Below are 21,236 nucleotides of genomic sequence, written 5' to 3' on the forward strand. Positions count from 1 at the left end.
GCCTTGCTAGTTCAGGACCTCTAGCGCCGTGCCTCAGTTTCCCCTTCTGGGGGAAGGCCTAGCCTTGTGGAAGTACCTGGCACACCCTTGATGCCTAATAAATGTCTAGAGACTCAGTCCCGAGAAGAGAGGTGATGCGAAAAGTACTTGGCGGGCCCATGCTCAGCTGCCCTTCACCTCCCCTGGGCCCAAAGCAAAGACAGTGGGCGGTGCTCGCAGCAGGCAGGACGCAGGCCAGACAGAAAGCAGAGCTTCCTGGAGTTGAGGGGTATGAGCTCTGCAAGGTGGGGGAAAGGAGGTGTGCCCAAGTTGCTGAGCGGGCTCTAGGGGAGAGACGGGGGGTTGATACCCAACAGTGAGCAGGAAGCGGGGAGAAGGGGTCTGAACACCTAGATAGCCCTTTCCCTACGTAGCCCCTGCTCCCCGCTTGCCATCCCAGCGCAGCCGTCACTTCCTCCAGAAAGCCCTGACCTCTGTCTCTCCTTTGTAGTCTGATCTTGGTCAGAATTGGACCCTTATTGGGGCGATTTGAACAGTGTCTCCCCCACTGGGCTAGAGGCTCCCGAAGGCAAAGATTGTCTGTGGAGCTCACCTGTTTATCCTAGTGACCCCTTCCAGTAGGTGCCCGTTATCAAGCGTGAATGAATGAATGAACAAATGAATGAATGAATGAATGTCTTGGCCTAGAACCCAGAGGTTCCTGAAAGAGAAAAGGACACCACGTGGCAGCCGGAACCCACCCAGCTCCTCAAGTGATCCCAAGAACAAGGGCCCTTAGGGAGCAGGAGGTGGACTCCGAGAATCCGAAACCTCTGCTCCTGGGCAGGTTGAGCTCCCTCTGAGAATTCCCTTTCACAACCTGGGACGCTGAGGAAATAGTATGGGAACAGATGGCAGAATCGTTCCTTTACCCCTGTATTTTTTAACACTTCAGAAACCCACATTTATACATAGTATAAAGAACTTAGGGTTGTATGTGGCAGAGACCCAAGTCCAGCTGACAAGCACAAAAGGAACTTTAGGGGGATTACATACCCAAAAAGTCCAGAGCCTTCAGGTATGGCTGGATCCAGGGGCTCAAATGATAGTATGAGGATTTTGACTCATCATCTCTTGGCTCTGCTGTTTTGGCTTCAACCTCTGAGAGGTTCTCCCTGGTAACACTAACTCTAGACTTATATCTCTCCATCTTTTGGTTCACTGGAAAGAGAGTTCTATCCTATTGGCCTGGCTTGGGGTACAGACCCATCTCAGAAATAATCAGCATGACCAGGGGGCTGGTAGACACTGATTGGTGGGCGCTGGGTCACAAACGCACTCCTAGAGCCCAACAGCTGAGCCCCTCCTCCTGCTGAGAACCCCCTAACATGTAGGAATACGGGTCCCCAAGGGAAAATTTGGGTAATGTTGCTAAAAGATGCGGGGGAGAGTTGATGCTGGGTAAGAGTTATACTCTCTACTTGGACTATGTGACCATTAAGCCAACACCAGAGCCCGGCAGTAAGTGCTCATCTTGGTGGCAGACACTGTCAGTCTCAACCCTGTCTTCCTGGGCCCCTCCCCCACTCCTGCTTGCCAGCATCCTCATCACTGTTATCTGATCCCGCTGCTCTGCTCACATCCACAGCCCTGCCCGTCCCTGCCGCAGCTCTCCCTGACCCTGACAACTTCCAGGAGCTGAGGTATCACGCATGGTCTGAACATCTTAGGTACACATTCCACTCTGTCTCTGAGCGCTCCCCAGTGGGACTCCCTTCCTGTTGCCCACCTTGGTAACTCTCGGGCATCGCCTTCCTGGCTCGCTTCTCCACTCCCCTCCCTGAGATTATCTACCAAATAAACTACTTCCTTTCCAATCACTGTCTCAGGGTCTGTTTCCGGGAAACCCAAACTAAGACATCATGAAATCCAGACCCCTGGGGATCGTGTACTGAACAGCACTTGCTTCCTTCCAAATGCCTAGATTCCTGGGGATAGCTTTGGTGATTAATCGCTGAGGAAGGAGCTGGGACTGAACCAACTCTGGGTAGCTTTACTGTGTCTGCTCTGAGGATTCCAGAGGCTGCTCCTTGCTCCCCTGCAATAAGCTTGGGGGTGGGGAGGGGAGGTCCTATCAGATCCTCACTCTACTTCCCAGACGGAGAAGTAGCCCCATCCAGCCTGGAAAGAAAGCAGCAGGTCTGAGTGCAGGGAGTCAGGGAGCCCAACTACAGCCCAGTCCTGTGTTTCTCAGAGAATATGAGGTGAGGTCATTCTAGCTAATTCCTGGATCTGGCTTTAGAAAACACAGAATCACATTCTGCAAAATCTATTTTTTTTTAAGATTTTATTAATTAGTTGAGAGAGAGGGTGATCTAGAGAGAGAGAACATGAGCAGGCGAGAGCAGCAGAGGCAGAGGGAGAAGCAGGTTCCCTACTAAACAGGGAACCCAAGGCAGGACTCAATCCCAGGATCCTGAGATCATGAACTGAGATGATGGCAGATGCTTAACTGATTGAGCCACCCAGATGCCCCTCTTTTTTTAATCCCCCCCCCAGATCCCATTTAAAAAGACTTCCACTGGAAAGCCTGGGTCCTGAAATCTCGGGGTCCTGAGATCAAGTCCCACATTGGGCTCTCTGCTCAGCGGGGAGTCTGCTTCTCAAGCAAATAATCTCTCAACTAGATAAATCTTTAAAAGTAATAAAATAAATAAAATTGAAAAAAATAAATAAATAGAAAGACTTCCACTGAGTAATTTTTAACTATTTTGAAAATCGTAAGAGAAAATACAGAGAAGTAGAAACCTTTGCGTATCCACAGCTAGAACCAATGTTAACATTTTGTTATATTTGTGTCAGATTTTTTTTAAAGATTATTTATTTATTTATTTATTTATTTGACAGAGATCACAAGTAGGCAGAGAGGCAGGCAGAGAGAGAGGAGGAAGCAGGCTCCCTGCTTGAGCAGAGCCTTATGTGGGGCTCGATCCCAGGACCCTGAGATCATGACCCAACTGGAAGGCAGAGTTTTTAATACACTAAGCCACTCAGGCGCCCCTGTGTCAGATATTTTTTTAAAAGATTTATTTACTCATTTGAGAGAGCGCGCGCGCGCGCGCGCGCGCGCGCGCGCACACACACACACACACACACACACTAGCAGTAGTGGGGGGAGGGGCAGAGGGAGAGAATCTTCAAGCAGATTCTCTGCTGAGCACAGAGCCCAAAGCCTGCCTCAGTCCTGGGATCCATGGGATCGTGACCTGAGCAGTAACCAAGAGTCAGACGCCCAGTCCACTGAGCCACCCAGGTGCCCCCCCCAACCCCATGCCAGCTATTTTTAATGAATGAAAGGAAGGAAGGAAGGAAGAAGAAAATGTGGAGTTCCCATTATCAGAAAAATGAGTTCCCATTATCTACACCGACCCCAGGCCCATTTCCTAGATTCCATCTCCAGGAGCAACCACTCTCATCATTTTAGAGCTATCCTTCTCATATCCGTTGGCATGCTTTCAGCTACGAGGAGAATTCCCTTCAAAGCCACTCCAAGTACAACTCAGCAGCTCGGCAATGTCATAAAGGAGCAAGGTTCTTCCCTCTCCGCACTGCCATTATACTGTACTTCCATCATCAGTGGCATCCTGCTGGCTGCGGTCACAGACTTTGTATTTCAACACGGGAGGTGGAGAGCTCATCAGGACTCTTGCTGGAATACTGTGTTTCTCATTTCAGAATATATTCTCCGAAAAGGTAATGAGGGATTTAAAGATCGCTCACCTCCAGCTGCTGTCCATCCCGGGCTCCCCTCCTGTCTTCCTTCGGATCCATCTTGGGTTCTGGTGGAATTGTTGGTTTTTCATTATTGGCAATAGCTTGACTTGTGTCTCCCAGGGGCTCCGGAGGCTCCTGTTCCTGGCTGTGAAGGGCTTCCATAACCTTTGCTCAGAATGTCACCATGATCTTCAGCTTCCTAAACCTGATCTGCTCTCTGAACTACTCAGTCGCTGGTGGCACCAGGATCTCTGGCCATATGGATAAGCGGGTCACCAGGGGCAGTGCCCTGGGCATGGTGGCGGCCATGAGGGCAGAGGGCGCTTCCTATACCAACGTAAGGCGGACCAGCAAGCTAGGAATGCCTTCTCTTTGTCATGACAGGGGGACGTTAGCAATAAAGAGCATCATAGAACGTACACCACACTGGGAAAATCCCCAAATGCTATCATTTTTCCCCACCGTGGGGACTTCCAAAATGGCCGACACGTCAGTTTCAGTCCAGCTAGTAGAGTTACCCAAACTCATATGGTTTGAAACGAGATGTATATATCCTAGAGGACAGGGGCTCTGTTTTCATTCCTTCCCCAGTCCCTAGCAGTAACGGAAACTTTGCCACATCAGTGAACACATCAGTGATGTAGCCAAAGGGAGTCCTGGGATGGATTTCTGGCCCCTCAAGCCTCCCTGAGCAGGGAGTGGCAAACTGCCTGCCTGGGAGTATGAGGACATGCCCCCATCCCCGGGCAGAGGAAACCTAAATGGACACCCTTTTTCTGACGTTTCTTCTGTGCTGTTATGGAAATCATAGCTAAGTTTTATCTTCGGGTTCTACTACCCAGATCACACCCATGAAGGTGTTCTCTGAGGGGTGGCATTGCTGTGGATACAAAACTTCAAGCTGGCAGGAGTGGCTTATCCCCAGGTGTCAAGGAAAAGGGAGAGCGGCATAACAAATAGTTGTTTCAGTTCCTCCCTTCAAATATGTTGTGATGGGTTCATTCCTCCAAGAAGAGGACCAAGGATGGGGTCAGATATTGCAAGCGGGTGTCTTACTGGGGAAAATGCTTGGGCAGGAAAATCAGAAGGGAGCCAGAAGAGGCTGGGCGAACCATCAGGCTCAAGAGATCCAGTGCTTGGAAGAGGAAACAAAAGAAGGAAGGTGGGATAAGAATGTTAAGAAAGTTTTGATGAAGCCAACGGGAAGTCCTTGATCCCCAGCTGCCCATGAGGGAAGCTCTGTGTCTCTAGGGAACTGGGGTCCTTCTTGTCTTCGAGGCACTCAGTCATTGTCCGGGATGAGCTAGAAGAAAACAAAACTCTTGGTCACCATCACCAATGGATCCCTCCTGTGGATCGTGGGGTTCCACATGTATTTCTCCCTGATCCCACTTTGTAAAAGCACCCCCGCCTTCTTCTAGTAACTGAGCAGGGTACTTCTCTAATAACTTCTAGAAACGGATTAGGGTCAGGGAAGGGAAGTGACTCCTCTTCTTGCCTGCTAGTTCCAAGCACAGGGAACCCAAAGTGACCTGGTAACAGCCGCAGCTTAAACTTTAAGGGGACCCTGGATGTGTCCCCTGAGAAGAGTGCGCCCCCTTTGGGGACAGGGACTTCTCACCCTGCACAGCTTGGAGTGGTAGTGGGAGCGGGCGGGCAAGGAGGGGGGCGCTGAATGGGGGAGATTTGAATACCCACAATGCATTTTGGCAAACATTATCTAATTGCATTGTGGGTAATCAAATCCCCAGGCCAGGAATCAGGAAAGGTTTCAGCAGAAGGTGGACTTGATAACCTCGGATCACCATGGCTGGGAGCATTTCCAGGCCAGATTCTGCTCCTGTCCCTCTCTTGGCCTCAGTTTTCTCATCTGTAACAAGAGGAAAACGCCCTCTAAATTCTAATGTTCTGGTACTCGGGTACTAGACACAGGAAGACATTTCCTTCCCTCTTTCTCCCTCTCTGGCCTCCTGCTTCTGTCTGCCTCATAACTTAAACCCCTCCATTAGACTGTTTGGGGCAATAAGGCCTTACCGGGAGAGGTGTAGAACAAAGGGTGAAACTGGAAACTCTGGACTATAGGCAGGGCATGGAGTGGGGAGAGAGGAAAGGCAGACAAAGAAAAGAAACCTGGGGAGGGTGGGGATAATTTGAGTGGAGAACAAAGAAGAAGAGAAAGACATTCTGTGCAAAGAAAACCAAGAGTAGAAGGCATGAAAATCTGAGAAAGCACATATTCCAGGAACACTGGCTAAGGTCAAGGCTTAATGGAGCAGAGGGGACCTCATTAGGGAAGTGTAGAGGCCCCAAAGGCTCCGGGGTCTGAACACCAGGATAGGGAAGTTAGATTGCTTGCCCTGGAAGTAACAGGACATCCTTGGCCATATTATGGAGAGAAGCAACCCAACCCACATAGTGCTTTACAGAGCTGATGGTCCTCCAGTACTTGGATTCTAGAACAAAAGCGTCTAGACAGAAGCAGGAAGGAGAAAAGCAGGGAACTTAGGCAATACTCTCAGAAGCAGAATTTGCAAAATTATGGCCCATGGTCTAGATTGGGCCCCAAAACACATTTCATTTGACCCATTCACTATTTCCAAACTTGGGGATGGGTTTCAAATACCAGAGAATTGGAAGACACTATGTCCGAATATGGATTTTCTGCTTCTCTTGGAAGATCATCTGACCCTACAGGCCCACGATGCTCCAGTTTGCCGCATCTCACCACTTCCTATCACCTGATACCTGACCCCAGTCACTAATTTATGCGATCCATAGATCTTCGAGTCTGCCATCCCTTCTAAAGATCTAGACACAATCAGGGTGGTTGTGAAGAGTATCCTGGGTGGAGAAAACAGTCTGAACAAAGGGAAGAAACAGGGAAGGTGCAGGATGTGTTGGGGGCTTTTTCATTAATGAAACAGTGTGTCTGGGGTTGCATGGATGAATCTGAGAAGAAAAGCGAATAAGGCATGGGAGCATGAGCAGTCCCTATCTCAGCTCCACCCTCTTCCTTCTGAGCCCCCAAACACCAGCATCAGACAATGCTCCTTCCTCACACCCAGGTAGTGCCTCTGCACACTTCTCCCTCCGTTTGGAATCCCCTTTCCTCTCTTCTCTCTGGTCAGCACTGTGCATATCAGCTGCCTCCCAGATGAGTCACTGACTGTTCACAGAGGGGGTCCCAAACACGACCTGGACTGGATAGAGCCCCCAAGACCCCAGTTCACGACCTCTTCCCTGAGTAGACTGGTAGTTTTCCGAAGTCTTGCTCAAAAGAGAATGGATGGATGGATGGATGGGCGGACAGACAGGACATACTGACGAATGAATGAACGCACACAGGCGATTGCAGAGCTAGGCTGTTTCCCTCCCAGAAACGGACACATGCTCCGCCCCACAAGAACAGACTGGGACAGTCTGGGGCAGTCTGGTCCCGCAGGGGCCAGGAAGCTGGAGCAGGTGACCCTCTCAGACTCCCCCGAGTCCTCTCTAACCTCGTTCTCGCCCCCTCGTGGGCTCTGACCTAGAAAAGACGGGGGTGGGAAGATGGAGAGGAACCCACGGGCGCTAGGACCCTGCGCGGCCGGAAGGCGGGGTGGGGGCGCCGCGCGCCGCTCCTCCGGCGTGGGGAGAAAGTGCGCCCCGCGGCGCGCGGCGGGAGGGCGCGGCGGGAGAGCGAGCGCGCGCCGAGGGGAGTGCGCGTGCGCGAGAGCGCGCGCCAAGCGGGGCGGACAAAGGGGCGGGCGGCGGCGCGCGAGCCGGAGGGCGGAGCCGCGGGCCAGGCGGGCAGGTGCGCGCGGGCCAGAGGGCGGAGCCGCGATGCAGCGATGGAGCGCTGCCCGGGCGGGCGCCGGGGCCGGGGCCCGAGCACCGGGCGGATCGCAAGCGGGAGCCGCAGCCAGAGCCCGGACCAGGCCGGGGTCCGGGACCGCAGGGCCGGGCTGCTCGTAGCGGTGGCAACGGAGCCCCCCAGCGGCTGAGGGGCTACCTCCCAGTTCCTGCCGGTGGCCGGGACTCAGCAAGCCCCCGCAGCCGGGGAGCGCGGGGATCCCCCCCACCACATCCAGGACCCAGAGACCCCCAAGAAAGCGGGAGACCCCTCCAGATCCAACAGAAAGCGACTCCCCAGCTGGGGAAAGCGGAGACTTCCTCGGTATTCAGAAGAGAGTGACCTCCCTACGGTACGGCTAAGACTCCCCTTCTTCGATCTGCCCCCCCCAAGACCTAGAACGCAGCGACTCCCCCCGCCGTCCGGGATTGCTGGGACACCCCCACCCCGGTCAAGAACCTGGTCGTTACAACTCCACACCTCAAGACACGAAGACCCAGCTCAGAACGCCCCTAGATCAGGGGGTTCCTACACCCCCCAATTCCGGTACACAGGAACCCCAAATCTAGGGAACTGAGGACAGCGCGAGAGCTATCCCTCACCAGCAAGAGGCCTCGGGGCCCCCCTCAAAGCTCCAGGACTCGGGCGACTGAGCCCCTCGCGGCGCCCTTCGCATCCCAGCCTATGGTTGTGGCGCCCTGAGCCCCCCCGGGCCGGGCTGACGGAAACCGACACGGCGCCCAGGCCCCCTGCCGCGGCGTCCCCGCGGCCCCAGCCCAGGTAAGTCGGGCCCAGGTGAGTGGCCGCCGAGGTCCCTAACCCTGCAGGTGGGGAAGGAAGTACTGGGTGCACACTGCCCCCTCCCCAGCGTCGCCATGGAGCCGAGGCTGAAGGACGTCTCTTTGTGTCTCGCTCGGAGGAGCCGCCCCCTCCTCCTCTCCCTTCCCCCACCTCACACCCTAGCCCTGGGGTTTGGGCGCTGCTCCCGGTTCCCAGGGGGGAGTAGTGGTAGAGCCCCTTATGCCATGGAGAGGGAGGGAAGACGGTGGAGAGTCCCCCCCCCCCTTCTGAAAACTGTGAGCCAGAAGCTGTTGGACTCTGGGTCCTTGGAGTATACATACCCCCCGGCCCCACCAAGGGCAGGCTGAGTCCTCAAGTGAAGTCCCCCCTGGGAAGGGAAGATTTGAGGATGTCCACAGGTGAGGGGGCCTGTGGCTGTGGCCCTAGGGTGAGGGCCGGGGTTTGGGGTGTGTGTCTTTGTCTGTGAGAGGGCAGGGAAGGGGTGTGTTTGAGAGAATGGGTGGGAATCCTGTATTTTCTCTGTGATTCCATTGCCCCCCACCCAGGCTACAAGGAGGGGGTTCCCCCAAGTCATACTTTGTATGTTTTGCAGGAGAGGGCAAGCTCTTTCCAAAGTGAGGCAGTGGTTTCTGGGGAAGAGAGGTAGTCTGGACGAAGAAGCCATTTCAGGTCAGGGCACCTTTCTGTCCCCATGTGCCCCATGGCCGGCAAGCCCAAGACCTTCCCTTCTCCTGACCTCCATAATTCCCAGGGCCAAACCTCAGGTTGGATCTGTGTGTCCTGGACAACCAAAGGACCATTCTAGGTCCTTGCTTTAGCTTTCCAGTCTATACACAGCAGTAACCCAGCCCGGCCCTCAGGGAGGTCCTGATCCCCAGGCCTCACAGCTCATGCGAAGAGGAGAGGCCCAGGGGATGTTATACCCTGAAATTCTGGATCAGAGGTCCCGAGAAAGGTCTGGACCTTGCTGAGGGAACACTCCGGGCCGCTGGGGTTCCCCCAGTCTCTTCTCTCTGAGCCCTCCATAGGCAAGCGGTGATGCTGGGGAAGGCAGGACTTGGTACAGGTAGCCCCACTGGGAGTTCCTTTGTTCATTTATTTACTCAACAAACCTTTAGCTAGTGGACTCAAGGGCTTTTTCCCCCACATCATCCTGATTCTCTTTCCTGATCTCTCCAGGTCAGGAGACCCTGGGCTGCTCTCAGGCCACTCGAGGTTGGGCCAGTGGAGGTAGGCCTGGTCCTACTGGTCAGGTCTAGCTGACCAGTCCTGACCCCACACTTGCAACCCCTGATCATCCTCCTGCTACAGACTTGGGGGCCCTGAGCCTGGGTGCCTGATCCCTCTTCTCCCCGATTCTCAATACCAAGTGCCCCTACCACACCTGCTGCTAGCATTGACCCAAGAGAGAGGAGGTGACCAGCAGGAGAAGAGGTTGGGGATGCTGCAGGCCAGACCTCTGGCAGTCCCTCCTGCAAATTCAAGGACAGTTGAGGCAGGTGCCATCAGCCCAAGCTATAGGGAAGCCAGCTGCTCTGAAGACTGGGTGACCTTGGACAAGCGTGTGGCATCTCCCAGAGATAATGACAGAGAGTAAGCCACTCACTCTGCAGTGTAGAGATAGATCACAGTTGTGCCACGGGGAGCACCCAGATGTGTCTTCTCCCTCTGTGAAGGACTTCATTTCCGATGGAGCCCAGGGCCTTATCATATGACCCACAGGCAAGGGTGTGGAGTGAGAGGCCAAACTGCAGAGATTGGAGTCACTGTGGCTAGGGAAAACCATCAAAAGGCCAGAAGGGGACAGAGAGTAGATCTCCCCTCCTCATTAACCTACAGTGGCTTCCCCTGAGTCTGGAATTTAGCACAAGTCCGAGCCTTTTGTGGCATCAGCTCTCGCTTCTCATTTACCATCTTCTACTTCTGGCTCCTCTCCTCTGTGTCCTCTGACTCCCTCCCTCCTTTGGGGCTGGTGCCTCAACTTGAGAGGCCCCGCCATAGGATGGCTCAGAAGCAGCCTTCTGCCTTGACCTCCCCGTTTGACCTGAACTGGCCTGACCCAGAGTGCAGAACTGAGTTGGACTAGTTGATGGCTGGCAGCTTGGAGACTGCAGGACGCATCCTTAGGTGCTGGGAGATGTCGTCTCCACATCTAGACCCTGGGCTCCAGGAGATGGAACCAGGTCTGTCTTGTCTACGCCACAGCTTTGTCCATACTAGAGGCCGGCGCTTGGTACGGCACCTGCGGTAAAATACAGCTTCCAGATGCGTTCTGGTGATCCAAACAGTGTTTTTCTCGTGTTTGCATTTGTTGCCAGTGTTGGAAAACAACATACGATTTCATAGACGAGTTCTGATTTTTGGATCCTCTTGAAGAATCAGACGTGGCCTTCCCAGGCTAGGGCCAAAGAATCACCACCTTCTTTAGGGCACCTGCCCTCCAGCTCACCGGGGGCCTCCCCTGGCCGGCTCACTCCTTTACGGGACCTGCCAGCCCCTCCTATAGGCATCTGGCTTTGCAAGCCCAGGGCGGAGAACAGAAAATGTTTGCCTAGAGCGTGACCTCCATCTGTGTGTGTTTTGCACACATGGGTGTTCCTTGCCTCCGCCATGGCCAAGTTAGGACAGCACAGAGCAGTGTCCCTCTGGGGCTAAGTGGGAAGGTGAACCCGAATCCCTGAAGCCAGAGCATCCCAGCCCGGCCCCACTTTTACTCTGGGCTCCATCCTGTGACCCCTCATTGTGCTAGAAGGAGGCAACCACCAAAAACTTGTTTTTAATTGTCCCACTTGCTCAGGAGCAAAAGTCCGAGGCCCTAAGCCCAGGCATTGCTGAGGACTCTTGGGGGAGGACTGCTGTCTGGGCCTCAGTTTACCCATGTGTCCAGAAAGGAATTGGACTTGAGGTTCTCTCACTATAAGCTTCCTCCTTGCTCTAACTTTCTAGGACTGAGTTCAAGCTGCTCTTAAGTTTTGGTCAGGCAGGAGAGACAGGGGCCTAGACACAGAAGTCACTCAAAATTATTGACATTCCCTAAACATTCATGAACCAATGGGTGTTGCCAAGCAGCTGGGCTGGGGGCCAGGGGCCAGCACTGGGCCCCAGCCACAGGACATGGCCCTGGAAGGGAGTGTGCCATCTTCCTGGATAAAGATCCATAGCAGCCCGAGGTCAAGGGAGATTGCAGAGCACCCTGCTGGAGATCACAGGCTTTGGACTCTGTGGGTTTCCCACTTAGCGGCTTGTGACCTTGAGTCTGTTACTTACCCTCCATGTGCTTCAGTTTACTTCTGTGGAAAACAAAGATAATACCTATCTCAAGGTCATCAGAGGGTTAAGTGAGCTACAGCATTAAGAGGACTTAGGAAAGGGTCTGGCATGTGAAAAGTGCTCTTTTTAAAAGGGAAATTGGCAAGTGGATGACTGCGCCTTGGTGGTAACGCCACTCCGGTGTCCCCATAGCCGGTCCTTGGAGCCCACACGGCTTCTGCTATCCCCACGAAAGGGGAAGAGAGTGTCTGAGGGCCCGTACTGTGTGGTGCTTAAGAGCGTGAAGTGTGACCCTGCCGAGGGAGGGGGTGGGTGGCTTGGGGTTCTAGCCCGAGAAGGCCCTTCCAGAACCTTGCGCTGTGGCTCTTGGGGTGGGATCTAAGGCAGCTTAGCCATCGTTCTGTAGTTGAGGCCCTCCTTCTGCCCACCTCTGCTTTCTAGGTGAGGCACCTGCCTCTGTCTGCTGAGCGAGTTCCCAAGGCTTTCTGCCCCAGGTGGTTGGGCATCAGGCCAGAGTCAGGACCAGCATCTCCAACAAATCCTGAGTCTCACCCAAACCACCCACTCCCTCCCCTGCTCCCTGGACCCCCTTTCTGGCCGCAGAAACCACAGCAATAGGCCTGAAGGGTCCAGTCAGAGCCCCTCCTCACTCCCTGCCATAGCTGGGCCACAGTCCAGAGAGAGAACAGGTCTGGATTCCCAACTCAATCCCCACTTGGGGATTATCGGGGTTGGGTGGAAGCGGTGGAACGTTTTCCAATGTCAAGAGCTCCATGCCGGACCCTGGGGCTCTACCTTCTCACTTAGTGCTGAGAACAGCCCTACGTGAACCCAGAGGGAGGATTCTCACTGCCCACCTCTGGGAGCCACCAAAGTGGAACTGGCATGGAACTCCCTGGGTTCAAATCCGCCCTGTACCGTTCCCTGGCTATGTGACCTTGGACAAGGCAGCTGTCCTGTGCCTCAGTTTCTTCTGATGTGGTATGGGGTGATAATAGCTCCTTCATTCTCAAGTTATGGTGAGGACTAAATGAGCCTGTTACAAGTAAAGCCTGTCAGCTGTGCCGCTACTTCAGTGTCTGCTCTGTCACTTCTGCCACACCCTGCGGGGTATGCAAATGAGCTGGTCCCAGAGGGAGGAAGCCACAGTGATTCCCCCACTGCACCAGCTCTCCTTCCCTGCGACTTTAGCCACAGAATGTTCCAACTGCCTCTGGTTGTTGGGATGGCCCTGAGGGACCTCAGTGGGGGCTGGACAGGACAGAGCCTCCTCATCCTCCTGGTCAGGCCCCAGAGAGGCTGCACAAATCCCCACTCCAGGATAGCTCCCCTGAGTCTGCCCAACCGTTCCCATGGGATGGCTTCCCCTTCCCTAGCTAAAGCCCACTGCCCTGCAGGGAGATCTTCCTATCCTGAGAGCTCAGATATCTGCTGGCCCTGACCACCCCCTCAACTGTCTCCAGAAGGGGCAATGAGGCCCCCAATTAACATATTTTAGTAGCAAAAAGCATGACCTCTAGACCCTGCTGTGTGACTTTGTGCAAGGTGCTTAACCTCTCTGTGCCTCAGATCTCTCATCTACAAAAAGGGATGGTGCTTGTACCTACCTTGGAGGGTCATTGTGAGGATTAAGTGAATGAATATTTGTAAAGTGAATGGCAGTGAGTACCCCACTAAAGGTTTGGTGTTAATGTTAGTCCCCGCAAGTCCTGAGCAGAAAGGGAATGGTAGCCCCACTTTTACAGGTAAAAAAGTGGAGACTCAGAGGTGAAGGTCTTTACTCGAGCTGTCATATCCAGGATTCAGAGAACATCCTGCCTACTTTTCCACCATTCACCCACAGTTCAAAGGGCAAGGCCAGCCAGAAGTGCCCAACAGGACCTAACCTGGGCTCTGCCTGCAGTTTCGGACATTACCACCCAGCTTTCCTGCTCCCACACCTCTGCTCACATGGGACCATGACAGGCGAGCACTGCAACATGGAGGAATCGGCAGTGCAGGCCCCCGGAACTTTTCCAGAAGCTTTTAAGTCTTCCCTCACCCCTTCCTCTTTAGCCACACGCCTGGGGCAGTGGTGGAGTTGCTACAGGGGCTGACCTCCAAGTCTCTTAAGGGTGAGCTAGGTCAGGTTTATGCTGTCTCTTCACCTCCCAGAGCCTGGCACACATGTTGGCTTCAGGAAGGGTTTGCTCAGGCCAGGGGTTTGGAAGGCATGTCACCAGGTGAAGGCCAGGTTCTTGCTGTGGCCTCCGAGGCCCTGCACGCTGCCGTTCCCTCCTCACTTCTCCCCCACACCTTTTGCCCCTTGCCCCCAGCCACTCCTCTGCACCCATGATGGCCTCCTCACTGTTCCAGCAGCCTCTGCCACAAAAGCTCTCCCACCACCTTGGGGCCTTTCCTGACCACCACCCGTCCATGGTCTCGCTCCTCACCCCCAACATTTCCTCACCTCTCCCTGCTTTGTCTTCCCCTCTAGGACTCTGTACTTTCTGACCCACATCTCTTAGCTACCTTCATGATTGCCTGCTAACTAGGCAAGAAGCTCCTTGAGGGCAGGTCTGTTTGCTTGGTTCGTGAATGTATTCCAGATCTGAGAACAGTGCTCCACAAACATTTACTGAACGTTGTGGGGCCGGACAGATAGCTCTAAGCCACTTCTTAGCCATGTGACACCAAGCATGTCAGCTAATCTTTCCTTCTCTGTTTCCATTTCCTGAGCTTGAAGGGACATAATAGGAATAATAATAGGTTCTCCAAAGACGCTCGTGAGGCTTAAACCAGTCTCTCTATATACATAAAGGACTTAATACTTTACGTGGTTCATAAATGTTAACTATTATTAATAACCTTCTAACCTGTACCTTATTATCCCCATTTTACTGATGAGGAATGGAGGCCCAGAGAGTGTAAGTGACTTACGCAGGGCTTCGTGGCTAGAAATTACCCAGGAATGCCTGAATGTGGGCTCCAGTCTCCCGAGCTCGGCTCCGTCCTCATTCCCCGCTCTGTAGGGGCTCAGGAAGAGGTGAGGGCTGTAGCCAGGGAAGGGCTCATTTCTTCAGGGAGCCTCTGGCTCACCCAGCTTTCTCTCCAATGGTTGCCACCTGTCCCCTGGTGGATACCCAGCCGCAACCCCTCGACCGGTCAGCGAGAGGCAGGCCCCCTCTGTGCTCTCAGCCCCCCACTCCTGTTGATCCGCCTCCGTGCGGGGCCGCCCGCCTCGCCCAGGCAGCAAGGCCCCTGCCTCCTCCCACACCCGCAGGGGCTGCCACAGGCACTTGGCCCTCAGGCAGGTGGGGAGGGGTGAGGCCCGGGACCGCTCCTTCCCCCACAGGGTCTGGCTGGAAGGGCAAGAAGAGGCAGAGAGCCCGTTCCAGCTCTGGGCACCAGCTGCAGGCGAATAGCATCACAGACTATTAATAACCACAAGGATGTGCCCCAGGGAAAGGGCAGACTGCGCCAGCTGGAGGGGAGGCCGAGGCAGAGCCTCGCAGCAAGGGGAACCCCAGGCTGCCCCTAGCGGGGAGGGCAGTGGCAAGGAGGTTGTTTGCAGTTTCGGCTGCTCTATCTTGCTCTCAGTCTTCCCACCTGGGAAACGTGGGAGCCGGGTCAGATGGTCTCCTAAGTCCCTTCTGGCTCGCGCAGATTCGGGGGCTGAGATTCAACCAAGCCCAGACAGCCCCCATCTCCAGCGTAGAAAACCAAGCTTCAGGCAGACGGTGCTGAGTCGCTGTGAATCCACGACAGACCCATGGTCCCAGACCCCTCTGTCCAGCCAATGCCGGTTTCATTCTTACTGAGGCCCACCACGTTAGACGGACGTTGTCAGCCCCCTTTCACTGATGGGCAAACTGAGGCTCAGGCAAGTGGCACAGCCTGTCCAAGATCACACAGTAAGAGGGGTGGAGCTGGAATTTGCACCAAGACAGGAAGCAAGGAAGTGATGGGAGAATACTCTTCTCCTCCTTTTGAACGGGAAGGGCCATGGAATGTTTGCTGGAGTCTCTATTCATGTTGAAGGACCAAGGGGAGGGAGAGGCCTTACCTGGAGCCACTTGAGGGCTCCCTGGAGCCCTGGCCCCCCGATGTTTCGTGTAAAAGTGTGCATGGGTGACTGGGGACTTTTCACACAGCCTTCTGTGACCCGTGAAGAGTTAAGAACCACTAAATAGTTCGTTGGATAGACTGGGAAACTGAAGAGAAGGGAAGGCAGGGGGCTGCCAGGAGCTCCCTGGGACCAGCAGCAGAGGCCAGTGCTCTGCCAAACACCTTACAGCCTTCCTGGGGCCAGAGGGCCAGCCTCTGGGTGCCCCGACTCCCTGGCAGCAGATAGGAGAACCCCCATGTGAACACATTTCTGCACTGGGGTAAACAAATGAGGGTCAACGACCCACTCTGGGGAAGATGGCAAGCAGCAGAGAGCCAGACTGGGACCCCCACCTTAGGGACATAAAGAGGGCTCTGCTCAAGGTGGGATGTCAAGGAGCTCCCAGGGGCCCCCACCTTCCTGAGCATGGGCTGACCCACTGTGGGAATCCAGGGCAACCAAGCTGGGCCACTCCTCTGGCCCTTGGAAGGGGATCCCAGCCCTGGGCTGTGGAGCCTGGGTGAATGGGGATGACATCCCCTTGCATTTTCCCTTTGGCTTCACCTGGACCATCAGCCACACTTACTAACTTTCACTGCCTAGACCTAAAAGGATCTTACCTAGTGAAAAGTTTCATTCCTGCCCTGCCTTCGTTCACTCAGTTCCCACTCCTCTCCCCAGAGACTGTTTCATGCATCCATTCATTCACCAAATAGTGATGAAGTCCCTGTGATGGGCAGGCACTGTCCTAGCTGCTGGGGGATCCGCAGGAAACAAAACCAGCATCCCTGCCCTCCTAGCGCTGAAGTTCTAGTGGCAAAGAGAGAGGGTCACGGTAGATCTCAGTAAATTATATAATACGCTAGAAGGATACCGTTTACTTGGGGACACTAGGGCAGGATAAGGGGAGTGCGGTAGAGGAACCCTAGTTGAGAAGGTGTCGTTTGAGCAGAACTTGGAGGAAAGGAGCCATATGGCCGTCTAAGAGCAGAGAGAACAGCCCCCAGGCCAGGAGCTGGCATGTTTGGGGAACAACAGCAGGGAGAGCAGCATGTCTGGAGCAGGGGAGGGAGGAGACAGTTCAGAGGGGTAAATTGAGGGCTCCTGTAAGGACTTTGGAATGAAATGGGAGCTGATGGTGAGTGCTGAGCTGTGGTGGGTGGGGGGTGCTAGGTAGGAAGTTACCACTGTACCCGTGTGACTGGGATGGCTCAGACCAGAGGGAGTGAGGGCTGAGAAGGTCCAGTACCTTTATTAATGTCTGTTGTGGATTCCGGAGCTCCTTCATGCAAATACATGTACGTGAGAAACCTATTCTTATTCCCCTGCACCTCCCTCCCATTTCAAAGTAGGATACTAAAGCAAGTGAGACAGAGGCCCAGAGAGGGCGAGGGAGCTGGAGGCAGCTGCTGTGCCCCACCAAGAACCCGCTGTCTCCTACATGGCTGGGGGAGGGCCAGTGGCACAGCCCTCTGGGGGACACCGAACATTCTATAGAAATTCGGAACTCATTCACCCTTTAAGCTGGCCACCCATTTCTAGAGCTGAGCATACAGACACATCCCCATACTACAAAATGACTTAGGTACAAGGCAACTCTTGTTTAAAGTAGCAAAAAGTTGGACATGACCCAGTAGGGGTTTGGTTAAATAAATGTCAGTGTATCCGGTCCTACCTTTCCCCAGGGAAGGGGGGGCCTGGGTTCCAGTTCTGCAGTGGTCCCTCCCTCCATCCCCATCCGGGCTGCCTCCCCGCCTCTGGCCTCGCCTAGCCTTGCACAGTTGTGTGGGGCTGCCTGGGTGCTGTCCTTGCCTGTGGTGCTGAAGATAGTGGGGGGCAGAGACCAAGAGTAGAGAAGAGTTGAGGTGGAAGTTTGGGGTTCAGTCCTTGTCTCTGCTCTTTACTGGCTGAGTGGCCTGGAGCAGGCTGCTGAACCCCTCTAGGCCTCTGCATCCTTCTCTGTTACACAGGCGTGCCATGAAGATGACAGCCCCAATGTGAAGCATTGGCATGTTGAGAAAATGAGTGGTAATTGGCACGATACCGATTTAGGAACAATGAAACAGAGAGGCCAGGCTTTTGGACACTGGAGTGATAATGCCTGGGTTTGAATCCCAGCTCTGCCATTTATGGGATGATCTTGGTAAAGGGACATGACTGCTCTGGGCCTCAGTTTCCTCATCTGTAAGTTGGGGTAAATAACAGTCCCCATGTCACAGGCTGCTGCAAGGCTTAGATAAGTTAATTTCTCTGAGGCCCTTGGCACACCTCGGGGATCCTTAGTGTTAGCAGTTCTGTCACTTTCCTCTCTCACAGCACCTGTGGCCTCTCGGTCCCCACCAGTGGCACACCCAGCCACGCCCCCCCTCTGCTGTGCTCAGGCTGGGCTGTGACAGGCGGAGCACCCCCCACTGTGCAGAGGCCCTGGCCTACAGCCCAGCCCAGCCACTGGCTTTCTGTGGGCAAATGATAACTCACACAAGCCCCTGGGAAATTAACTATGTGCCTGCAGGGGCCTGTTCAAGAGAACCAATACATAAAAAGTTACAACTCACCGAACACGTAAAGAATTATTTACCCAGCATTTGTCACACCCTGGCTAAGCCCTAGGACTACCAAGGTGATTAAGGCATGAGGGTTGCTTTCGAGGACCTCTTGGGTTTCTTGCTGGGTTGTCAATCCCCTTCAAAGCCCATCTGTATGTCACTTCCTCCAGGAAGCCCAACGATCCCCTCTGTCGTGCCCTCCTTGGAAATGCTAGAGCACTGATATGGCATTTCTGGCCTTCTGGTTATCTGAGTCCTTATTTTGTCTGCCTTCCTAGTTCGTAGGTTCATATCTTCTACCTGATGCATTGCTCTAACCCACTCGCCCCATGCCAGCACCCGGCACAGTGCCCAGGCCTGAATAGACATACTTCTCTGGAATCTTTAGGTTGCAAGTTACATAAACTCAATTTAGAGTGGCTTAAGCCAAAAAGGAAAATGTATCGATGCATGAAACAAATGGTCAGGAGTATAATTGCTTTCAGTCCTGCCTGGATCCACGTGCCCAGAGTTACCAGAAATCCCTCCACCTTACAGCTCTGCTTTTCTTCTCTGATGTTTCACTCTCAGGCAGGCTCTCCCTGCATGGTGGCAAAGCCGGCCCCCAGCAGCTCCAGACTTTGCCCTCCGGCGTTGCATCCCAGGGACTGGGAGGCGTATCTTTCCCGATGGCTGAAGCCCAAGTCCTAGTTCTAGATCCCAGGGAGTCAGCTTTGGTCACAGGTCTCTGAACCTGCTGGCCAGCCCAGCTGTATCGAGCCTGCCCTGTAGCCTGGGTGGAGACAGTTCTCCTGAGCCATGTGGCCTGAGAGAGGGGCCGTTCCCTGAAGAAAGGGAAGTTCATGCTGAGCAGGAAAAAGCACCACAGGCTAAATGCCTGAGCAAGGCAAGGCGTGGGTCAGATGTGGTCTTAAGACATGGATAAGGAGGCCTTAGAGGGAGAAGCTTGGAGGCTGGAAAGCGGGCTGAGGGTATCTAAAGCCGGCTTAGCCAAGTAGGCTGGGAGCATCACGATCCAGCCCCTCACTCTCCATAGAAGCAAAGTGGAGCAGCCCCCTGTCCCCACACAGTACCTGAAATGATGCTTTTGTTTTATGGCTGCTTTAGTGACACGGCTTTTCATAAGATGAACCCAGAACAGTGACCCAGCCCGCAACCATCATCTGTTCGATGGACTCCTTCCAGGCCAGGGCTTGGTTAGGGCTAGTCTTGGGGTTTGCCTGCGCTAAGGGCACAGCATGGGTGTGGTGACCTGAGGGAGGGGACCTGCGCATGGGGACAGAGAATCTTAGACTTCCAGAATGAGAGTAAGAAAGGCCTGGCTGATGTCACTTGGTCCAGCCTAACCCCCCACTGCCGACTCCCCAACAGAGGGACATCTAGGTCTCTGCTTCTCTACCGCCAGCGACTGAGAACGCATTTCCTCCCTGTAGTGATGCGAGAACTGTCTCATTGTGCGGCTCTCTGCTTGGGTTTACCTTTAGGAGCCTCAGAGGACACTGTGCATAAGAGCATGGGACCTGAAGCCTGACAGCCTGAGTTCAGATCCAGACTGGTTAGCCCATCAGTTCCTCTGTACCCCTTTCTGTAAGATGGGGTCATCAGAGTAGCACCTACCGCCCGGACTTGTGCTTGTTAAATCATTTAATCCATCATGGTTAGCCCAGCACTTGACATATGGAAACATTCAATAAATGCTTGCCAGTATTCTTATTCTCCCATGAGACAGGATAAGAGCAGGCCCCCGCATCTTTACAGACTGGTCACCCCCTCCAGGCAGTTGGACACACAGAGGTTCAAATCCTAGCTCTTTGGCCTCCTGGCTACATAATCCTTGGATTAGACTAGTGCTAGCTGCTGTAACAAAGAAACCCCTCTATCTCAGGAGCCCTAAACAACGGTCATTTACTTCCGGGTTCCATAAGATGTAGAGTGGGTAACCTTCATCGGCAAGAGACTAACTACCCACAGCCAGGTACCCAGGCTGCTCCTAGCTCCACTCTCTTTCTTTTTGTTTGTTTGTTTGTTTTAAAACTTATTTATTTCTTTGAGAGAGAAAGCAGGGGGAGTGGCAGGAAGAGGGAGAAGCAGGCTCGCAGCTGAGCAGGGACCCAATTTGGGGCTCAGTCCCAGGACCCGAGGATCATGACCTGAGCTGAAGGCCCAGGCTTAACTCACTCAGCCACCCAGGCGCCCCTCCACTGTCCCTTACGACCCAGAGGCCTCTGTATCAGGCCTGCTTGCGGGAGGAGAGAAAAGAGAAACCCCGCCCACTCTGAAGAGGCCCCGCCCATCAGTGACTGCCATCATTTCTGCTCCCATTCTAGTGGGAAGCTGGTCACGTGGCCCCACCTGGCTGCCTGGTGGGCGGGAAATAGACTTCCCTGCTGACAGCCGCCCTCCTGCAACAGCTCTGCCTTATAAAAGAGGAAACACAAAGTTCCGATGGACAGTTGGCTATCTTTGCCAAAACCATAGTAAATCGCCAACCTCCTGGGCCTCTGTGCTTCATCTATAAAGTAGAAAGCACCACTTGATCGTGGCAATGGACATTTACTAAAATCCTTGAATTGTGCCTACTATGGGTACATTTCATGGCATGTACTAGGTTAAGCTGTTTGTTTAAAAAACGGGAGACATCTTGGCCTTCTTGGGATACTTACAAGGACTCAGCGGGTGAAATTTTGCCAGCCTGGCACTGTGTGTGTGTGTGTGTGTGTGTGTGTGTGTGTTAGGGAAGGGAGGTACCAATGCATTGGGTGGTTATGCATATAAGAGAGACACCCAGCTCAAGCCACCTGCAACAGGAAGTGGTAGGTGGTTCGGTCTTGCTTCTTGCTTGGGAAGCCCTCCCAGCATGTGGCAGAAGACCCAGCCCACAGGGCCACAGCCACAAGTGCTGAGGGGAAGGCCGGGTGACACCCACCCGCCTTCAGCAACAGAGGGG

General features: G+C 54.0%; 1 protein-coding gene across 5 annotated transcripts in view; it reads left to right on the forward strand.

The window, feature by feature from the left end:
• SBK1 (SH3 domain binding kinase 1) overlaps window positions 1-21,236 on the forward strand; it is a 47,979-nt gene that overhangs the window by 16,289 nt on the left and 10,454 nt on the right. For 2 of the 5 annotated variants that reach the window (XR_007124464.1, XM_047713677.1), the window contains exon 1: window positions 7,504-8,365. The exons of 1 other annotated variant lie outside the window; for it this stretch is intronic. The gene's annotated coding sequence lies outside the window, so the exon portion shown is untranslated. Of the gene's footprint in view, window positions 1-7,502; window positions 8,381-12,520; window positions 20,875-21,236 lie in introns of those variants that run through there. 2 more of the 5 variants (XM_047713681.1, XM_047713680.1) reach the window with 2 other exon arrangements.

Source organism: Lutra lutra, chromosome 18, assembly GCF_902655055.1.
Source record: "Lutra lutra chromosome 18, mLutLut1.2, whole genome shotgun sequence".
Taxonomy (NCBI): Eukaryota; Metazoa; Chordata; class Mammalia; order Carnivora; family Mustelidae; genus Lutra; species Lutra lutra.